The sequence below is a fragment of the Mus caroli genome, unplaced genomic scaffold (genome assembly GCF_978045245.1).
Source record: "Mus caroli unplaced genomic scaffold, Mus_caroli_1 scaffold_15, whole genome shotgun sequence".
Taxonomy (NCBI): Eukaryota; Metazoa; Chordata; class Mammalia; order Rodentia; family Muridae; genus Mus; species Mus caroli.
In genome coordinates, this window is record NW_028227270.1 from 31,904,435 (window position 1) to 31,924,994 (window position 20,560).

At 36.8% G+C, this 20,560-nt stretch overlaps 1 protein-coding gene across 2 annotated transcripts in view; it reads right to left on the reverse strand.

Annotated features, from left to right (window-relative positions):
* Hapln1 (hyaluronan and proteoglycan link protein 1) overlaps window positions 1-3,390 on the reverse strand; it is a 62,723-nt gene extending 59,333 nt beyond the window's left edge. Inside the window, exon 1 of one of the 2 annotated variants that reach the window (XM_029468465.2) lies at window positions 3,171-3,390. The gene's annotated coding sequence lies outside the window, so the exon portion shown is untranslated. The remainder of the gene's footprint in view (window positions 1-3,170) is intronic. The other variant, XM_085831331.1, reaches the window with a different exon arrangement.
* Between the last annotated feature and the right edge of the window lie 17,170 nt (window positions 3,391-20,560).

Sequence of the window (20,560 nt, forward strand, 5' to 3'; positions counted from 1 at the left end):
CTCCAGACACATATGTAGCAGAGGATAGCCTTGTGGGACATCAATGAGAGGAGAGGCCCTTGACTCTGTGCCCCAGTGTAGGGGAATGCCAGAGCAGGGAAGCAGGAGTGTGTGGGTTAGTGAGTGGGAAGGGGAAATAGGGATGGGATATGGGGGGGGGGAAGGGGTTTGAGGGGAAAAGAGAAAAGGGGATAAAATTTGAAATGTAAATAAAGAAAAGATGTAATAAAAAAACTGATGTTGGGGAAAAAATTCATGTGACCGATAAGGATGGATTAGCTTGTTCTTTATAGTAATTATTAGTGTTTAAGAGAACCTCATAAAATATATCTTATACCTAAAACTATATTGGCTATCCTTGTCCATTTATTTAAAAACATAAAGATTATTCAGTAAAATGCACTGGTGTCTCTGTTAACCCTTTAGACTAGCAGTTCCCTATTCAGACAGACTTAGTAACAAGAAAATATACAATTATTTGTTGCTATTTGAGAAACTAATTTAGGACAGTGTTCTCTCTACTTTCCCTTGAACTGTACAATGATATCTCTTTACATTAGATGTGAGTTGTGTAATTAAACTATCTCCTCTATAAGGCAAAGAGCTGACAGCTAATAAGCAATGGAGAGTAACGTGATTTGAAATCTAACCACTGGGAATTCACTAAACTGCTCAGAAAGACCTTGACTTTTAATCTACATACAAATTACACTTGTTTTGATTTCTATTCTTAGCATCCACTCCCCAGTCTGTCACTTAGTTAAGGGTAAAATGTATCAACCAAACAAACTAGTCAATTTTTATGTAATTGACCCCCAAACCAGTGAATTTATAGAGGCTGGTAAGAAAGCCTTCTGTATATGTCCACTAGGTGGCGATAAGGGACTATGCTTCACCCTAAATTACAGACCCTTCCATTCATACAGTAAATGAAGAGCTGTGATGTTAATTTATACCATCGTTCCCTCACTACATCTAATATTTGTTTAATCAGCTGTTTCCTCTAATCCTGCTCAGACAATATTGATTAAAATCTCTCGCATAGTCATATTCTGTTTTTTTTTTTTTTTGTCTCTTACTTCCTTTAACATTTTGTTACCTTTTGAATGACAGAGTAAGTAAATTTAAATGACATAGACTAAGTGATGTGGTTAGTAGTAATGACTGTAGGTAGTTTAGAAATTAATTGGAAGCAACAGAAGGTTGTGATGTAAAAAGAAAAATTGTTTCCAAATTTGCCCTTGGTTGCTACTGGAATTTTAATTGGTGGGATACCATTAATCTTCAAACTGTAATCTGGAAAAATATATGTCTTGGATAAAAGGAAATGAAAACTGGTATTTTCTGAAGGGATCCATCTCCTGAATATGATCTGTGTTCATCTTTACGAAGATGAAGACAGTCCAATGTCTTCTTTAGGAAATACCAGTACTCCACACCAAAAAGTCTAAAAGAGAGGACTGTTCAGAACCCTATCCACCATAAGATATTTTTCTGTATACTCTGGATGTATTTATACTGGATGTGTTTCTTGCTCCCAAAGGAAGGAAAACGAACTGAAACCACTAGAGACATAATGAATCGATTCTTCTCTGTGAAGGTTTCTTCAGCACTTCTAAATTAGTGTCAGTCATTCCTCTCAGAGACAGAGCCTTGTTGGAAGTAAATGGTTCACTTCATAAGAACACCATGTTCTCCCTCTCACAGAAAGCCAGGGCCCACTGGGCGGGCACTCCTGTTTGGAATACTGGCCCCTGGGTGCGTTCCTCCCATGGACCACTGGTCTTTTAAGATTGTTGGCATGACCCTTCAATTAGCCTTCAGAAAATTTACTTTTTATTTATTTTTTCTATTTCAAAACAATTTAGAGTTTACTAAAGAAGTCACTCAAAGGAAAAAAGAACTAAAATAATTTCATCACTTAAGAGGCTATTCATATATACTCATATATGAATATATAAACATAAACTTACTAGTCAAGAGTCCTTTGACAAGCATTCTGTTTCATTAAATAAAATAAAAATACTCTCACTCAAATAAATAAATAAATCCCTGATGATATATTTTCATTAGATAATAGTTCTACTTTATATCATTAAAATGTGTATAACATTACTCAAAACTTAGCATACTGAAATAATCAAATAGAAATGGTTACCAGAAACTACATTTGGAATGAATAAATATTACATTTACTAGGAAATTAATTCACAGACTTTATTTCTTAATAACCATTAGGTTCTAAGAAGCCAGCCAGGATGTTTGATTTCATGACATCATACTGGACCACTTACAGGAACATTTTCCACCCTCAAACTCCCCAAATGTACTGGCTACCTTGTGTACTTTTCCAGTGATAAATGAAAATAAAACAACTTATTTTCAAATGAACAGACTGTATTATTTGGGCACAACAGGCATATTCAACTGAAGAGGACAAGTCAATCTAACCCTAGGACTACAGGTTTGCTTTCATTAATGAGTAGCTTCAACGTGCAAATAAGTCCTTTGGGCAACTTTTAAAAAAGTGTTCTTAACAGCTACGATTTGAAATACTTTTAGGACATTGATATTGTCCATTGACAAATTAAAAAAAAAACTCCTAAAAAAAAAAAAAACCCAATGCATTATAATTATCTGTTCTTAACTTTAAAATTACTCAGACTTTTAGAATTACCCACAATCTGACGTTTCAAAGGCTGTTAATCTAATAGGTATTAGCTATAATTGAAGCAACTTTCTTTTCCACATAAAACTATACATCCCCTCAGAGAGAAGTCGTAACTCTGGGATGGACATTCTCATCCCGCATCCCCACTCTGTACTACCCTTCTCTCATCTCAGCTGCTATAAAACTGCCTGCTGAAGTACAGATGGAAAAGCCACCCTTTGAAACCGTGTGCCTCTCAGATTAATAGCAAGAGTTGCAAAAGCTAGGAAAACTTGAGTTAATTCTTTCTTCAAGTCTAGACTGAACCTGTTTATTGCGATGATATTTTATCTGACAATACTTTTTAAAAGTGGAGGTGCTATGTTAAATAAAAACTGAAGAAAACAATAAAACTTGTTTACTCCGTACATAAATTATATGCGCAATGCTATGAACTATATAAGGCACCAAGATATATCTGAAAGAGGGGGAAACCCACCAAACAGAAAGGAAGTTTTACCTTGTCCTGAATTCCAGTTCAGAAGCTGAGTCCCACTTAGCTGGGAGCTGGAGATGAAGTGAGCTAGTGCTCCTCCTGACCTTAAGTTTGTCTCTGGGCGAGTGCGCAGTGGGTGTGGGTGTGGGTATGGGTGTGTGTGTCCGAGCGCGTGTGTGCAGAATGTCTCTTTGTGGTGTTGGATGGCAGAGGTCCTGATCCGAGGATGAAGGAGGCACTTCTCACCAAGAGCAGAAGAAAGGCAAAGCGTCACCAGGAGACTTCTCCTCCCAGATCCTCTAATTACAGCCTAACTGCACTCCATGCAAACTTCAGGGGGGAAGGGAGGGGCAGCTCTGTGCCCAGACCTTGTAAAACAGCAGTCTCTTAGATGACTCCCTCTGCTCAGATCCGGAGGATTCAGCTCTGGAGTTCAGGAAAAGCAGCAGGCCCAACCACAAGCCCCCACCCACACTGTACCTCCTGTTGCCTGTCTACTCAGGGTTACATCCACAGGAGGTGCTACTCGGGATCTGTGGGATGAATTGTAGCTTCTACTGACTTTCCTACACAATTTGTCACCTTGTAGTTTGAGTATCTAAGCATCGGAGAGGTCTTCCCCCTACAGACAAGAGGGATAGCTGAGCACCAAACTTTTACCAGATTGCTTGTTTTGCCCAAATTATTGGCTGCGGGACTCAGTATCTGTGTTGGATTAAATCTCTTTTAACCCACAACTGCTATTGTGTCCTTAGATGATAGTGCCTAAGAACCTGAGTTTATTTATAGAGTGAGGAATGCAAGGGGGAGTCTGGGTGGGTGGGGTTGGGTTATAGATCCACATTCAGGATTAGAACCAGATGTCACAGGACCAGGACATGGGTGCGCGCGCGCGTACGTGTGTACACACACACACACACACACACACACACACACACACACACACTTAAAATAACTACTGGGGAAGATGATGGGACACGCGGGAAAACGCCTCCTGAACAAATAGACATTTATTTATAACTCCAGGGAGAGTATATAGGTCCATTGATTCCTGCCTTGAGTAGCCAAGGGGTTTGGAGAGGAAACGGCTTCGCATTTCAATAACAGAGCCACCTTTGATTGGGCCTAGGAAAGGCGGAAAAGAAAGAAAAAAGCACGCTGCAGGAAGCAAACGGCCGCTGAAACGGCGGGGCAGGGAACTGATCTGGCATCTGGGCTGAGGAAGAGCAAACAAGCTCTAGAGGCCATAGGGGAGGGAGGGGGAGAGAATCACTGCCTGAGAGCAGGAGTAGTGCGGTGGGCCCGGGCCCTGGGCAGCATCCCAGGCACTCCGTGGACCACTGCAGGTAGCCAGGGGATCGCTGGGGAGAAGGCGGTTCATCACTTCGGGGATCATGCGGTTCATTACTTCAGAGATCATAGCTTGGGGGCAGAGGGGCGCGGGGCGGGTGTAGGGACCAGGGGCAAAGAGACTGGTACTCCAGACTCTTGGCAGATAAACTAGTGAGACAGGCTGGAAGGAGGGTGACTGGGGACTCTGGGTCGGGTAGGTGACTGGGCAGAAGCGCTGAAGGTCCGAGTCCTTTGGCTGGCGGAGAGCGGCGCTACTGTCTTAGAGATAAAGCCTAAGTGGCGCGCTGTGGTCAAGGCTTCCTCCAGGACTCCCCATGGAGGCAGGGAAAGCGTGTCGGGTGGCGGTGGTGGGGTAACTTCGCTAGAGTTGGGGCACATTCGTCCCGCCCTTTTTCATGAACTGTCTGAGTTCTTGCCTCCAGGAGTGCCACCTCTATCCCCACCCTGCCTTAACATTGGGTCTTTGGGGATTTAGGTGTATGTGGGATAGACTTTATTTATTTATTTCTCTATTTTATTTTTTATTTTGTAAAGACGAAGCATGTGTGTCTAAGAAAAGACAGTTAAATTTGACATAAAGGGAAGCAGTTATTCAACAAGCAACCACATACCTTTCTTGCATCCCCAATTCTGGGCAAAGTGCTTGTCTTCATTTTATTCCATTTCTTCAGTCAGGGAAGAGGCTACAAGTTTTGCAGTTTTATGTCAATCATTTGGTGGTTCCTAAAACAGCTGGCATTTAAGGTTCCACATTGACTGCCAATAAAAATAGAGCACAACTCTGCTTTTCAGCTAAGAAGACTCTATATGGAATTTCTTCAGGGTAGTAGGTATTTGAAAAAGCATAAAAGAATTAGATTTAAAATCAAATATAGTACAATTTTTATATTAAAGCACCATACAGGTGGTAAGGCTGGTGGTGAGTGGCCGTGAAATTGTATAAAGATAGTTTAAGTACTAGTCTTGCTCCTTCAGATTAAAAATGTAATTTCATGCAGTTGCCTGGAAGTAAATCAGATAGGATGGTTCAGAATGGCTCTCCTTCTCTCTCTCTCTCTCTCTCTCTCTCTCTCTCTCTCTCTCTCTCTCTCTCTCTCTCTCTCTCTCTCCCCTCCCCTTTCTCCATGTGTGTGTGTGTGTATGTATTCTATTGTATATACACTTATTCCAATATTGTATTAGGGAATTTAAGTCACTCTTGTCTTATCACATATGACAACGTTTTGCAAATCAGTCACACCATGATAAGTTACACTAGAATTTATTCATTTACTTTTCTGTATTTCATTATGGCCTCATGAATTTGAGATAGGATTTCAGAAGTGAAGGTCCCTTTACCTCTGTTACTCTTGACAATCCTCCTTCTCCAGTCCTGTGCCCAGCTTCTACTGCTTAGTTGTTTGTTTGGTAACTAGTCTATGCTGGAAGGCCTTTCTTACCACAAGTGTCTACCTTGTGGAGAGTATGTGTCTTGCTTTCTTGTTTTTTTTGTTTGTTTGTTTGGTTGGTTTTTGTTTTGTTTTTTCAAGATAGGGTTTCTGTGTTTAGCCCTGGCTATCCTGGAACTCACTCTGTAGACCAGGCTGTCCTCAAACTCAGAAATCTGCCTACCTCTGCCTCCCAAGTGCTGGGATTAAAGGCGTGCTCCACCACTGCCGGGCTGGAAAGTATGTGTCTCAAAGTGTTGTTTAGGATTGTTTGGGTTACATATAATCCCAATGAGTTAGGTAAAATAATTGGCTTTTTTTTTCTAAAAGAATGTGTGTGTGTGTGTGTGTGTGTATGTGTGTATGTGGTTTTTCTTTTTTTTTTTTTTTAATATTTTTATTCCATATTTTCCTCAATTACATTTCCAATACTATCCCAAAAGTCCCCCATAGCGCCCCCCACTTCCCTACCCACCCATTCCCATTCTTTTGGCCCTGGCATTCCCCTATATTGGGGCATATAAAGTTTGCAAGTCCAATGGGCCTCTCTTTCCATTGATGGCCGACTAGGCCATCTTTCGATACATATGCAGCTAGAGACAAGAGCTCCAGGGCTCTGGTTAGTACATCATGTTGTTCCAACAATAGGGTTGCAGATCAATGAATGTGCATCAAAAAGATTTTTTTGTGAAGGTATATACTACTTAGGTCAACTGTTCAAATTTTGCACTAGAGCACAGCCATTAAACTTAGATTGAAATAAGTGTGCAAATTAATATAAAGGTACATTTTCTTCACTCAAAATATAGTTTACAATGGTATAAATCTTAAACATTTAGATGATATGAATATCTTTCCAAGGAAAACCATATCAAAAGTACTCTATATTGAAGTCCATATAATTATTTATTAACAAAATTAATTCAAAATGGGGTTATAAAGTGTAACTTTTCAGTTTTTCCTTATTACAAGATAGTTTGACTAACCAGAGAAAACCAAATAAACTAGAATATTCAAGGATCTTTTACCCTCAATTCATAATTCATCAACAAATGACATTTCAGCTGGTTTTTTTCCCCTCATTCAGGTCTGAATATGTGTGTGTGTACGATATAAACATAGCAGTAACATTTTTCAACATTAAAAAAAATAGACACCTAAAATATTGTTAGACTTTGATATGGAATAAATTTATTCCCAAGCAGAATGTTATTCCTTCTGGCACATTATACTTCTAATAAAATATACATTTATATTCAAACAGAGATTATCTCAATTCATCCCCTCTTCAAACTCCCAATCAGGCTGTTCTATTATCCATTAAATTCCAGAGAATTGCTTCCCTGTGAACTCTTGTTTCCTGGAATTTTTGCCTCGGGCAAATATTATACCTGGTTGAACATCTGCTAAGATAAAGGTGCAGCTATGTGCACTCTGAGGCACTGGGGGAGAAAAGCCATTTGACCTTTCTGTCTGAGGGCTCAGAACTTCATTAAAGTGCCTCTTGGGATTGTGGGCATAACCATGAGAAAGACATCGTTTGTAATTAAGTCCTTCCCACTGGCTATATTCCTGTTGAACTCAATGATTAAAATACAAATTCAATATTCTAAGTGGTCACAAAGCATTTGATAAAAGGTTATTTTACGCTTAATGTAATGGGGGAAGGGGCTGCTCTCTGTGCTCTCATTCAGCAACTCTTCTGCAGACGGACTCTTCAAAAGGGCAAACGAAATAATTAGGCAATAAATTGTTCAAATGTTAAGAGCTGTGCTCCTCCAGAAGCTGGAAAGTCCAAGTGGATACCACAGCGAGTGATAAATAGCCTCAACTCCAGAGAAGGACATGCCTGTATGTGCCTATGCTTGGACACTGCATTGCCTTTGCTTTGCCTGGGACCAGCAATTAACTTTCCCTTAATCAACTCCTCTCTGTGTTTCTTCTGTACAGAATATCCAAGCTGTTCTTTCATTTTTCCCCCAAATAAATTACCATGTATTTTATTATTAGCTATATTCTTCTCTACTCACATTCAGTTCCATTTCTTTAAAAAAAAAGTATTAGGAGATTTAAATTTGCACAATGGTGACTAATTAGAGATGATGAGAACTAACTGGAGATGACGTGCATCAAAATCAGAATAAAATGAAACTCAAAGAGATAGATGAACAGAGATGCACAGAATTAGAATACCCATGTATTGACAAATTTTAAAACTTCTCCAAGTATTATCTACATTTTCTCCCTTCTTCTCAATTCCCCTTTATGACTGAGAGCATCCCTTTGCTTTCCTGTGATATCTATGTGTCTCTGAGAACATATCATTGTTCTGCATCTTCAGTTTCTCCTTACATCATTGCAGTTAGAAATGTATCAGTAATGGTTATTGCTACCTTTGAGACTGATGGTAAGGGAGATTATTTGGATGTAGAAAATAAAAGAAGACCAAAGGAGAGTACTGAATGAGTTACTTTAGAATGTTTTGCATTTAATAGCCAATGGCATAAATAATAAATCTTCAGAGGTTGATTAATAATTTTATTATTGTTATTGATGTAATATAATTAAAAGAAACATAATACACATTTTTCTTGCATGCTTGGCTGATGAATGACTGTGTAAATGATAATCAATGAAGACAAACTGTTTCATTCTTTTGAGAATCCAGGTTGCGGTTAGTGAGAAAATACCGTTATTATCTTAGAATTACAGTATCAGTCACTTGAATATTGATTTTCCCCTTGCATCTGTGTAGTTCTTTTAAAATTTAACCAGTAATAACTATAAATAAACATGGGCCTCTTAGTATTTTACTTCTGTTCTTTTCTTATAACTTTGAAAGGAAAGGTTGTCAAGTCTAATTGGGCTGGAATGATTTATATCTTGTCCTTTGAAGGGTAAAATGGGTGAATTAGCAAATGCGTCAAGGTTGATATAGGGCAAACTTGCTCAGTAAAGCCTGGAGTGTAGAATGTTAGTTAATTTGAAACAATGGAAAATATTTTTGAGTTGTTAGAAGTAGAAGCAAAGAGTTGAGCAAATTTGTGTCAGAAGGACATTTAAGAGGGGAGAGGAGTTGAGTGCCAAGTTCTAGAGCAGCTCCGGAAAACCAGAAGATTATGTGTAGAGATATTTAGAACAACTTGTCTTCCATTAGTCTTGGTTAGACTAGTTTCAATAAGAATATTGTTGCACTGAAGTTTTATATATGTTTATAATAAGGTTGATAGTACAGTAAGATTTTTCTAATTTTCCATAAATAGAGAATTAACTCTCTTTTTGACATGACAGTTTAGGATATGGATTTGCTAGGGTTTTAAAAGAACAGCTTAATTTCCTCCCATATATTCACAAATATGTATATATACATATATATGTATCTCCTCCCAAATATATATATCCTCCCAATTGTATATATGGAATATATATATATATATATATATATATATATATATATATATATATGGAATATATATATGTATATATGTGTGTGTGTAAGTTCCTGACATCTTTTTGTGATTGAATCATCAGAAATCTCCATTTATTTTTAAACTGATGATGTTGAACAATTTTGGAAGGGGTCTTGCATGTGGAAGGGGCCTTACAATGCATTTATCTTAAACACATTCTTTCACAGACTAACCTAGACTATTGATTTTACAGAGAAGTAGGAGACCTGTGATTCTTTCCTCCCACTGTCTAGTTGTTCCAACATATGGCTAAATTAAGACACTAAAGGCTAAACTCTTATCATCAACCGAGAAAAAGAACAAGAGGAAACACTTCTCCTTTTGGGCCTAATTACTGCTAGTTTCCTTGTGTAAGATGCGATAACTCTTCAGTAACACTGACCTAAATGTCAAGCTTGCTAGTGTAAATGCCTGCTGTTATATTTCTTTTAAGCTTAGAGGCAAGTTAATTTGGTAATGTGAAAATACTGAAATGATTAAAAATTGGCCCACTTCTCATGCAAACAGAAAGAATTGACAAGAAACTTCAGAATCTGGGACCTTGAGTTTCTCATCAGTATTAACTTCCTCTGTCAGCTCTTCTCTTCCAGTAACACTTAAATAGATGTCTAATACTGTTTCAAGATTAAAAGAAGCTAAAAAGTTCTCACTAACAGCTTTGTTTTACAGAAAAGTATATTGAGCCTAGTGAGACTGATGGTTTGTCCAACATCAGCCTGGTATTTTGGTTTGAAATTTGCCTGTTTCTGCATCAAGAAAAGCAGGTGCAGCCTTAGTGTGTTTCTGCTAGAACATAGCCCGGATTAATTTCTCTTCTTCTTTGTTCAGTACTTGATATCTCTATTGTGGAACCTACTATAATTTGAATAATTGTTTTTTTAATTTATCTGTTTTACCTATTACATCAAGGACATATTGTTTGATCATGTCTACATCATTTCTAAATCTTTTAACACTGCTTCCCATCCTACCTCAAGTATAGCATTGATACACAGAAATATAAAATAAGCTTTTTTAATTAAATCTAACCTGAACTGCTATGTAGGTGAACTGTATGTAGGTGTATGTAGGCGAAAGAAATTACAAGCTAGTTTTCAGTTAGATTTGATTTTTTTAAACATTTGTTTATTTACTGTATGTGTCTGTGAGCTCATGTGTGTGTGAACTTCTCTGAGTCATGGCACACACATGAAGGGGGAGGAGGAAGGGATAGGGGGTTTTCGGAGGGGAAACTAGGAAAGAGGATAACATTTGAAATGTAAATAAAGAAAATAGCCAATAAAAAATAAATTAAAATAAAATAAAATAAAATAAAATAAAATAAAATAAAATAAAATAAAATAAAATAAAGCACACACACACCCAAAGATTTGTGCAAGTCTTGGTTTCTCTTTCCATCCAGTGGGCCTTAGGGATTGAACTCAGATTGTCAAACATGATTGAGGCAAGTGCCATTTCCTATTGACCAACTTGGTAGTCTAGTGTTAGAATTTTCTTAAAATGTTTGTCAGCTATAAGAAAATAAAAAAACAAAAAGCAAGAATAAAATAAACAAGATTCCCACATCATATTTTGATTTTGGAGTCATAATGAATCATTTAATGTTTCTCATACCTCTTATGTTTCATGTTGAATGTTTTGTTCTTATTGAAGACCATTGTTTTGAAGTAGCATCCTGGTTGCCATCTTGCCCTTTGTCTTCATCAAGAGGGTGGATGTTGGTGTACCTGTAATATTGTTGGATGTTTTCATCATTCTCAGCATAGCACTTCTTTTAACAAAACTGTTTTTCTGTCAAGGCTTCCTCGAGAGCAGAGCTCACAAAGCACTGGCTGTGTATTTGATTTTGTGACCTAGCTGCTAAAGCCTACACTGATCTCAAACTTGACCTCAGAGTGGCATGCTTCACTTTCCTAATTAATCAAGCAGTAGAAACTACTTTGGGTCTGGTTCATAGGTTGTACTTTTTTGCTAGACTCCGACAACTCTTTAAATGTATTTTAATTACCTAAATTACTGTGCATGAAACTTTCTTAAGTAAACAGTACTCTTCATAATGGAATTTTGTACTGCATATTCAAAATCTCCCTGCTTTTATATCTAGACTTAAATAATAGAGGATTATTTTTGTGCAGCAAACACTGTACTTGATACTATTGTATCATGGTTGTGATCTCTTGGTTGACTTTCTTGTGACCATGATGCTTAGTGCTGTTGGGGTTTCTCTCTCTCTCTCTTTTTTTTATTATTATTATTAGATATTTTCTTTATTTACATTTCAAATGTTATCTCTTTTCCTGGTTTCCCCTCCGAAAACTCCCTATCCCCTCCCCCTTCCCCCTGCTCACCAGCCCACCCACTCATGCTTCCTGGCCCTGGCATTCCCCTACACTGGGGCTTAGAGCCTTCCCAGTACCAAGGGCCTCTTCTCCTATTGATGACTGACTAGGCCATCCTCTGCTCCATGTGCAGGAGTTTCTTAGTGAGCAAGTACAGATCCATTCCCTCATTCAAAGCACTCTTTAGAAAATCCCAAATACATCATATTGCTTTGGGATATGTATGTGAGCTCCTGTGAGCTTCTTATCCATGTCAACACATAAAACACAGACAAATGTGTTTTGTTTAATTCAAAACATGTTTTAATGAGTCTCTTATGAGTCTAGAGAAGTTAGAAGAGAGAAGAGGTAAGTTTTAGATAAAATAATTCTGGGCATGAGGGGTATAGGACAGCCTTTTGAAAAGGTCTCCCTCTCCCTCCCCTTCCCTCCCTTCCCCTCCCCTCTCTCTCTCCTGTGCTCAGCTGACCAGTATGATGACAGTTTCACCACTGCTGATACTCAATAATTAATCTTCCTTTGGTCTTTGTTCGTGGAGGAAATATTTTTCATTTTGCAATTTTGATATTAATGTCATGAATTATTAAATGTAGTGTTAAGGTTCACAGCATCAGTTTCATCTCATTGTAAAATATGGATGTCATATTGTGATCACCCTTCCGAAAGTTAACTATGGATCTGACTTCTTTCCGTCACATTTTTAAAAATAATTGAGCTTGAAGCATATTTTGTCACACTAATTTTTCAAAGTTCTGGCTGTCAAAAGATTTTTTTTCCTTAGGGTTTGGAAAAGAAAGGAGACTCTTAAATAATAAAATACTCAATTTTAAGGCGTATAATCTTTCTGTATGGTGGCATTATCAAAGGATAAGAATTAATAGGCAGTGGTTGTATTTTCCTTTTCTGTCTTTTCATTAATGTTTTTTAAACTGGACTCCTAGGAAGAAAGTAATTTGATGTAATTTATTTTCATTAGTGTAATATGATAAGTATTGGTTAAGGTTTTATACTCTATTTCAAAATGCAAGCAAATTTTACTTTAAACTACTATTTGGGGAGCCAAAAATGATAAATAAAAGTAATCTTTTTCATAATGTTTCCAGTCACCTAAGCTCGTCTTTCTGTTCCAAGATGCTTATGGACAAGGTTTTACTTTTGTTACTGTTTGTCATGTATTGAAGACAGTATAAACAGTTGGCGGGATGGAGATGTTTCAATGGGTGAACGTGCTTGCTGTGTGCAGATAAGAGCAGCTGTCATACACGAGGCTGCACATGGCTGCATGTGCATGTAGTCCTGGAATTGGAGTGGATTGGGTGGAGATGGGTGGGTCCTGAGAAGCCAGCAGAAATGCTGACATTCAGATTGAATGACAAATCCTGCCATAGTATAGGAAGGAGGAAAGCAATTAAGGAAAGACCCTAGGTCCTGCTCTGGATTCTACATGCAAGTGTGTATCACATATACACAGACAACATACACATACACACCATATCTCTGCTCTGGCCTCCATGTGCATGTATGTATCACACATATACACACAAAATACACATACACACTGTATCACTTCTCTGGCCTCCACATGCTGATGTGTATCACACATACACACACACACACACACACACACACACACACACTGCACATATACACTGCATCACTTCTCTGACCTCCACATACAAGTGTGTATCACAATATACTCACAACACACAAACCATATTACATACATAGACAATAAATAAATATGAATTTACAAAATTTGTATAATGCATTTATATGTGTATTTATGCTTTACGTGTTTGCTCATTTTTGTATATATTTATATGTACAGGTATGTTTATAAATGTGTATGTACACTGTGTGGGTGTTTAACCACATGTAAGTCACTGCACATCACAGTTTCCACATCCTTGATGGAGCCTATGACCTTTCAGGAAAAAACATGTCTATCTCTGAATCTTTGATACTAAGTAAAGTTAAAAAGGGCCAGTCTTTTTAGACTCCTAATTATCTTGCTGGAATAATTTGGCTGACTTAGTTCAAATATCATTTTACTTTCTCTTACTATGAAGTGTTTACCAGTGTGAGTATAATCATGTCTGTTTTTAATTCAACATAGTAAATTACTTTTGGAAAAATTACGTTCTTGATCTATTAAGTTATTTAAAATTTTGCTTGTAAAAACTATCATAATCATTATCTGTGAATTTAAATGTTTATAAAATTATATTTTAAACTAGGTTAAGTAATTATATTTATATAAGATTACTGTCTCCCAAGTTCTAAACATTTTTTGTAATTCAAAGTGTAGTTACAGGAACACAAGATTATTAAAAACTCTTAATTAAGCTCATTTTCACTTGTATTAGTTTTCTTGTAAGTTTACACAGGATTAATAATAAAGTGTGGAAGTTGCAGTCGATTTGGGATAAATGATGCCTAAAGTTTTCCTCTTGAGAAACATGGCTTCAGTTTTCTTGTCATGTTGTTTTATTAGTTTGATATTTTAATTATTCAGTAGCAGTGAGGTACCCTATGGCAGGACCTCAATTCATACCAGTCACTGCTTTTAGTTCCTATGATAAACTCTTGACCAATATTTGAATATTTAAAAATAACAAAATTATTTTAGAAGCTGAAAACAAAACTAAATCAGAGCAATAACTGCTCTACTAAAGTTGAGTTTCATTGCCAGTATGTTCTAGACCAAATATTTGAAGGGCACTGTTGCTTGAGCACATTCTGTTTTCCTACCTAATTCACACAGTCCTCCCAGCAAATCTGCCTTTAGCTCTATTAATCAGAGATCATATTGAATTATACTGAGCTGAGCTGAGCATATTTATGAACAGATTGGGAATCGGTATGGGTGGTATCATCCAACTCTTCCCAAAGAGTCCCAAGAAGCTTCTGCGGTGTCTGGGGAAAACCTCATTGCAGGTATTTTGCTGCTGTTGCTATTAAAATATCTCTAGGAAGGCCATTTTTTCTTCCTTTTTCCCAGCTGGTTGAATAAAATGATGCCCTCCCCCTTTTTACGTACAACACGAATAATTGGATATTATGATGTAAAAGGCCTGAAAATAACTGACCTGAAAATAACTCAAAAAGTAAAACTGTTTCCTTGGGCAGATTTTTTTTTCTTTCTTTTTTTTTTACTGGAAAGTTTGTCAAGTAAAACTTTTCAAGACCTCAGCACAAATATGTTGGATTTTAGAAAGGATTAAAAGATCTCATCTGAAGAAGGGGAACAGAGAAAGATGTTAAAAAGTAATAGTTATTTGACTAGATTACAAACTTTTTAAGATGTGGGAAAATTGGAAAATAGAAGACCAGTGTGTGTGTGTGTGTGTGTGTGTGTGTGTCTAATGAATAGGACAAGAGGAGCAATATTGGACGAGCAGTGATATGAAGGAGCAGATGTAGGTATGCAGAAGGAGGGTTGCTTAGCAACCTAAAGGCCATCAAAGCAATGAGACCTCCTCAGAAGCAACTCCTTGGCTTGTAGGATCACCATCTGCCCATAAAGGAAAGGAAAGTGTGACTGGCTAGTGACAGCCAGATTTCTTTTGCTTCCTAGTTTTACTTAAGCCTGATTTTCTTATTTAGAGTGCACATTTTCTCTTTTAGCTTTCTTCTTTGTATTAGGTGATAATGTGTTCTACAGTGGCTGGAAGGCAAAATTAGAAAGGAAGATAGGAAAGTAATAGACTTGAATTGTTTCCTTAATAAGTACTCAGGAACCTGACCCATTAAAACCTTGAGTTGATTTCAGATCTTTTTACTAGAATTTCCCATTTAAGCAAGTCTTAAATGTACTATGAGTATTGCAAATTGTGATGTGAGTACCTAGCTTTTAAGATCTCAGAACTTATTTTCACTGAATAGTTGATTAAATGTACTAGTTGACTATCATCAGATTTATTTTTTGACAAAAAAAAATGTCCTCATGAGTTAGTCACAGGAGTATATACAGAGAATCCAGAGTGAACAAACCTGAGCTTATAGAGTTTTGATGATATTCATAGATGAGATACCCACTGATTATAGTCCCACCGACCATAGGCAGCTTACTTGTCCTTGTTCGGCTGACAATACATCTACCCTGAAGGTAACAGTAGCTCCTGACTGCTGGATTACCCAAGGGTTAAATGAACTGTTGCAGAAAGTGAGTATGATCCACATCACGAACTGCTTCTGCTCAATACATATCGGCTATCCTTCCTTAGGGGAGCAGCCCTCTGAGCTGATCAGACCAGATCCATCTTGGAATTAAGTGTGACCCAGAAATTCTTGAGATGTTTTGCAGATTTCAGCTGAACTATGCCATAGTGTTGTTTTCTTTTACAAAATCTCAGTCTAGCTGCTATGCCACCAGAGAAATGCTTGCGCATTAATCGTGGAAAACATCAAGTTCTACACACTAGGCAGTTTATTTAACATACCAGCTACATCGGGCAAACAAACTAAAGACCTGCCTTTGAGCCTTTTTTCATGCACATTAGGGTAGACTTTTGTTGATGATTTGAACTCAGTCAAGGAATATAACCTGGCTGCTGCCTTCTCCACGTTCCTGTTCTGGAAATACAACTAAGATACTACTTGGTTCACCTTTGCAGCTCTGAGTAGTGCTCTTATGATACGTACTTAACATGATTTATCTCCTTAGGTTTTTATGATGATTTCTCTCCTGGTTCTTATAAATCTCTCACCACTGAATCTTTGTTTTGCAGGTTTTTCCAGCTCTGCCACAACTTGAATGCTTTCCACGTTTCAATTCTTGTTTTCCTGTTCTTTTTCTCTTTATACAGTTTTTCATAGATGATCTTACTCATCTATATGGCAACCACTTGTAAATCTGCATCTCTGGATTTCAGATTTGGTGTATATGTGTGTTCAAATGGTTTCTATAAAACCCAGACCTACAATAGAGATCATCTTTCCTGTCTTGACATTCAGATTCCTCATCCATCTTTTCCTTTAAGCAGAAAGCCAAGGATCAATCTTAGATACTCTTGTATCCTTGTCTAGACCAAAGTCCAGTCAAGCCTACTCTCTGATGCTTTTCATATTGTTCAACACACCCGAGTCAGTGCTGCCATTGTCTTTGTTAGATCTTTAGTATTTAAACAGCTTTTGAAAATGTCCTAATGATCTCTATTCTCTTTTAGAATTTCAACAATGATATAGGTTAATCTTAAGTAGGATTTATTACCTGTTGGTTCTGAGTATTTACCTACATATAAAATTTTACTGTCAAAACAGTAAAAAAATCTAAAAAAAAAAAATCAGTGAAGATCTCTAAACACACTTCACATAAGAGATAGTCAAGACACTCACAGGTTAAATAATCTGAGCCATGAGCATAGAATCAGTGAATAAAGCAAAATGTAAATTTAGGGAGATGAGGTAGAGTTTATTTTATTTCCATTTATTAATCTATATTCACAGAATTTTATTACTATTAGCTCTTTTCTTGTTGCTAATTCTCCATAAAAGAAAATCTCTTTAAGAAGTCATGGAAGATTTGATCTCTAGCCGTTGATATCATCTCTCTGTACATACTATATAAGAATATGTGCAGCAATTGGTGGCAAAGATCAACTTAGTTTCCTATCTTTTCATGGTGTATTCTGCATTTGTTCATGTTCCGCTGTAATTAAACTTAATGTGGGGCTGGAGAGATGGCTCAGTGGTTAAGACAACCGACTGCTCTTCCGAAGGTCCTGAGTTCAAATTCCAGCAACCACATGGTGGCTCACAACCATCTTATGCCCTCTTCTGGTGCATCTGAAGACAGCTACAGTGTACTTAGATATAATAATAAATCTTTTTAAAAACCCAACTTTATATGTGGTTTCATATTTGGACCTTCTTTAGTTAGTAATGTTAATTTCCACTTACTTTTTTATTTCCTAAATGTTATTCTGCTGTGATTTCTAATTTCATTCTATTGTGGTCAAAGAATACAAGCTTAAAGTTGTCTATCATAGGAAACTTTTGATTCTTGTTTCAGTTTGTGTTCTCTCATGAATAGTGAGAAAATTTCACATAGAATTGATTAAAATGTATGGTTTGGAGGTGGGTCATTTAGAAGTTGATCGTGTCTACTTAACTGCTCTTAAATCCTTCTATTTCTTTATCATTATTGTCATAGTTGTTTGTATTGAAACTAGTGCACTAAATCTCCAATGTTTGTTATTAAATGATCCATTCTTTTATTTCTAGCAGTTTTATTTTGTGTCTGACATTGGGTGTCTGACATTTGCAGTTTCTATATGTTTTTTCTTTTCTTCTATGTGTTCTCAATAGGTTATCATTATTGCTTTATAAAATCTATTTTTAGTCTGGTAAACACTTCTGTTATAGGATCTGTTTATTTGATATTTATATCACAACATCATTGTCCTTTTGTTATTGTACTCTGGTCATATATATCACATTGTTTCTTTTTAGCATTTTTTTGTTAAAAATAAACAAATAAACATTGTTATACATTTTTCATATAGATAAGGTATTTATTGATTTCTGTTGCTCATTTGTTATTTTCTTTCTATGTCTTATTATTGTCTATTTCTTTGTTAATTTATTCTTCTGTGCTAAATATGTATTTTAGAGTATACTAATTTTGTTACTTATTAGTTATTTTACTGTGTTATTTTCTTATATTTAATGATTTCTGATTGACTTCCAAAACAAAAAAATCCACACAATTCTAGTTTACATTGCTATAAGTAATCATAGCACTTCAAAGTGTGCTCCAATATTGCTATATTCCCTGTCTAGTCCATGTCTTTTCTTTGTTACAAAAATTATATACTTTTGTGGTACATGCCTATCAACTTAGTTTCATAATTATTACTTTGTGCTTTTATCTTATATAAATCCATTAGCAGCTAAGTAAGAGTTAAAATAAAAAGTACATATCTCCATCTCTTTCTTTGTTTTATATTTGCCTGTGAAGATGCAGCCATCTGTGATTGATATTTCTCCTGTGAATTCACACTAGCTGATGTTCTTTCATTGCAAACTGAGGAATCTTACTATTCTCCAAGGATAGATGTGTGAGTACAGATTTTCTAAGTTTTGTTTATCTTGTAGTATGATTTCTCCATAACTTTAAAAAGAGTAATTTATTACATTCAGGTACATTTGTATAGAGGAATTCCAATCTAGCAACATGGCTGCTCTGGCAAGGGTTCCCATTCAAAGACTTTCTAGGTCTCTGTGATCTGGTTGAAATACAGACATGCCTGTAGTATTCACCTTTAATCCCAAACAATGAAGATAAATTTAGTTTATTCAAGAAAACAGCCATGTTTGAAAGTGACATTTAATTGAGGGGTAGACAAAGTGACAAATTAAAAAAAAAAGATTTGATAGAATGTGTTAGAGATGGGATACACCCAAACTCTCAGGAGATCAGGTAAGAAATGAGGTGACTTAAGCAGGAAAGAGAGAGAGAGAGAGAGAGAGAGAGAGAGAGAGAGAGAGAGAGAGAGAGAGAGAGAGAGAGAGAGAGAGAGAAAGGGGGGAGGGGAGGAGGAGGAGAGGGAGGGGGAGAAGGCAGTTTTACTGGGGCAGTTTAACAGAGACAGGCTGCAGGTAAAGACAAAATAAGAAGGATCCAGATGATTAGGACAGATTGCCAGAGATTGTTTAAGGCCAAGTAGAGAAATTCAGTGAGAAGCCAAAAGAAGCCAGATTTAATCAATCAGCTTGAAGAGGCAACTGGCCTTGAACAGCTGAATTAAACCAGACAGCCATAATTCATAAAGAACTAGATAGTATGAGCTTATTTAGCAGTAGCCTTTGAGATGGCAATTACATCTGGCAAATATAAGTTACTTTTACATATTTATGTATGCCTTCATGAATTTTTGTGCTTCATGTGCACTCAGGAGCCTGTGGAGGACAAAAAGGCATCAGATTCCCTGGAACTGGATGGTCATGAGTAGTAACATAGGTACTGTGACCCAAACACAGCTTCCTGGTAAAAGCAGCAAGAACTTTGAATAGTTGACTCTTCTCCCCAGCACCTTTCCATAACTTTTAAAAATTATGGAATTGCAGATTATGATTTTGGGTCATTATATATTCAGAAACTCGTACTAGCTCTTTCCTTTGTCTTCATGAACTTGTATTGTGATTCTATTTCTATGCTAGATAATATCTCATGCTGTGTCCATTATGTTTAACATTTTGTTTCTTAGACTAGAAAAATTTAGAACAAGTTTACTTTCCTTTACCTTTTACCAACTCATTTACTTCTGAACCCTCCAGTGATCTTTTGTTTCTGTAACTATATTTTTAACTTTATAATGTCTATTCAGCCTGAAATATTTAGTACCTGTACTGGCTAGTTTTGGGTCAACTTGACACAGGCTATCACAGAGAAAGGAGCTTCAGTTGGGGAAATGCCTCCACGAGATCCAGCTGTAAGGCATTTTCTCAATTAGTGATCAAAGGGGAAAGGCCCCTTGTGGGTGGTGCCATCTCTGGGCTGGTAGTCTTGATTCTATAAGAAAGTAGGCTGAGGAAGCCAGGGGAAGCAAGCCAGTAAGGAACATCCCTCCATGGCCTCTGCATCAGCTCCTGCTTCCTGACCTGCTTGAGTTCCAGTCCTGAAATCCTTTGGTGATCAACAGCAATGTGGAAGTGTAAGCTGAATAAATCCTTTCCTCCCTAGCTTGCTTTTTGGTCATGATGTTTTGTGCAGGAATAGAAACCCTGATGAAGACAGTACCTATTCATTCATATTCTTTATTTGTCAGACATTTTAAAAACTCTTCCATATATATGTTTCCATATATATATATATATATATA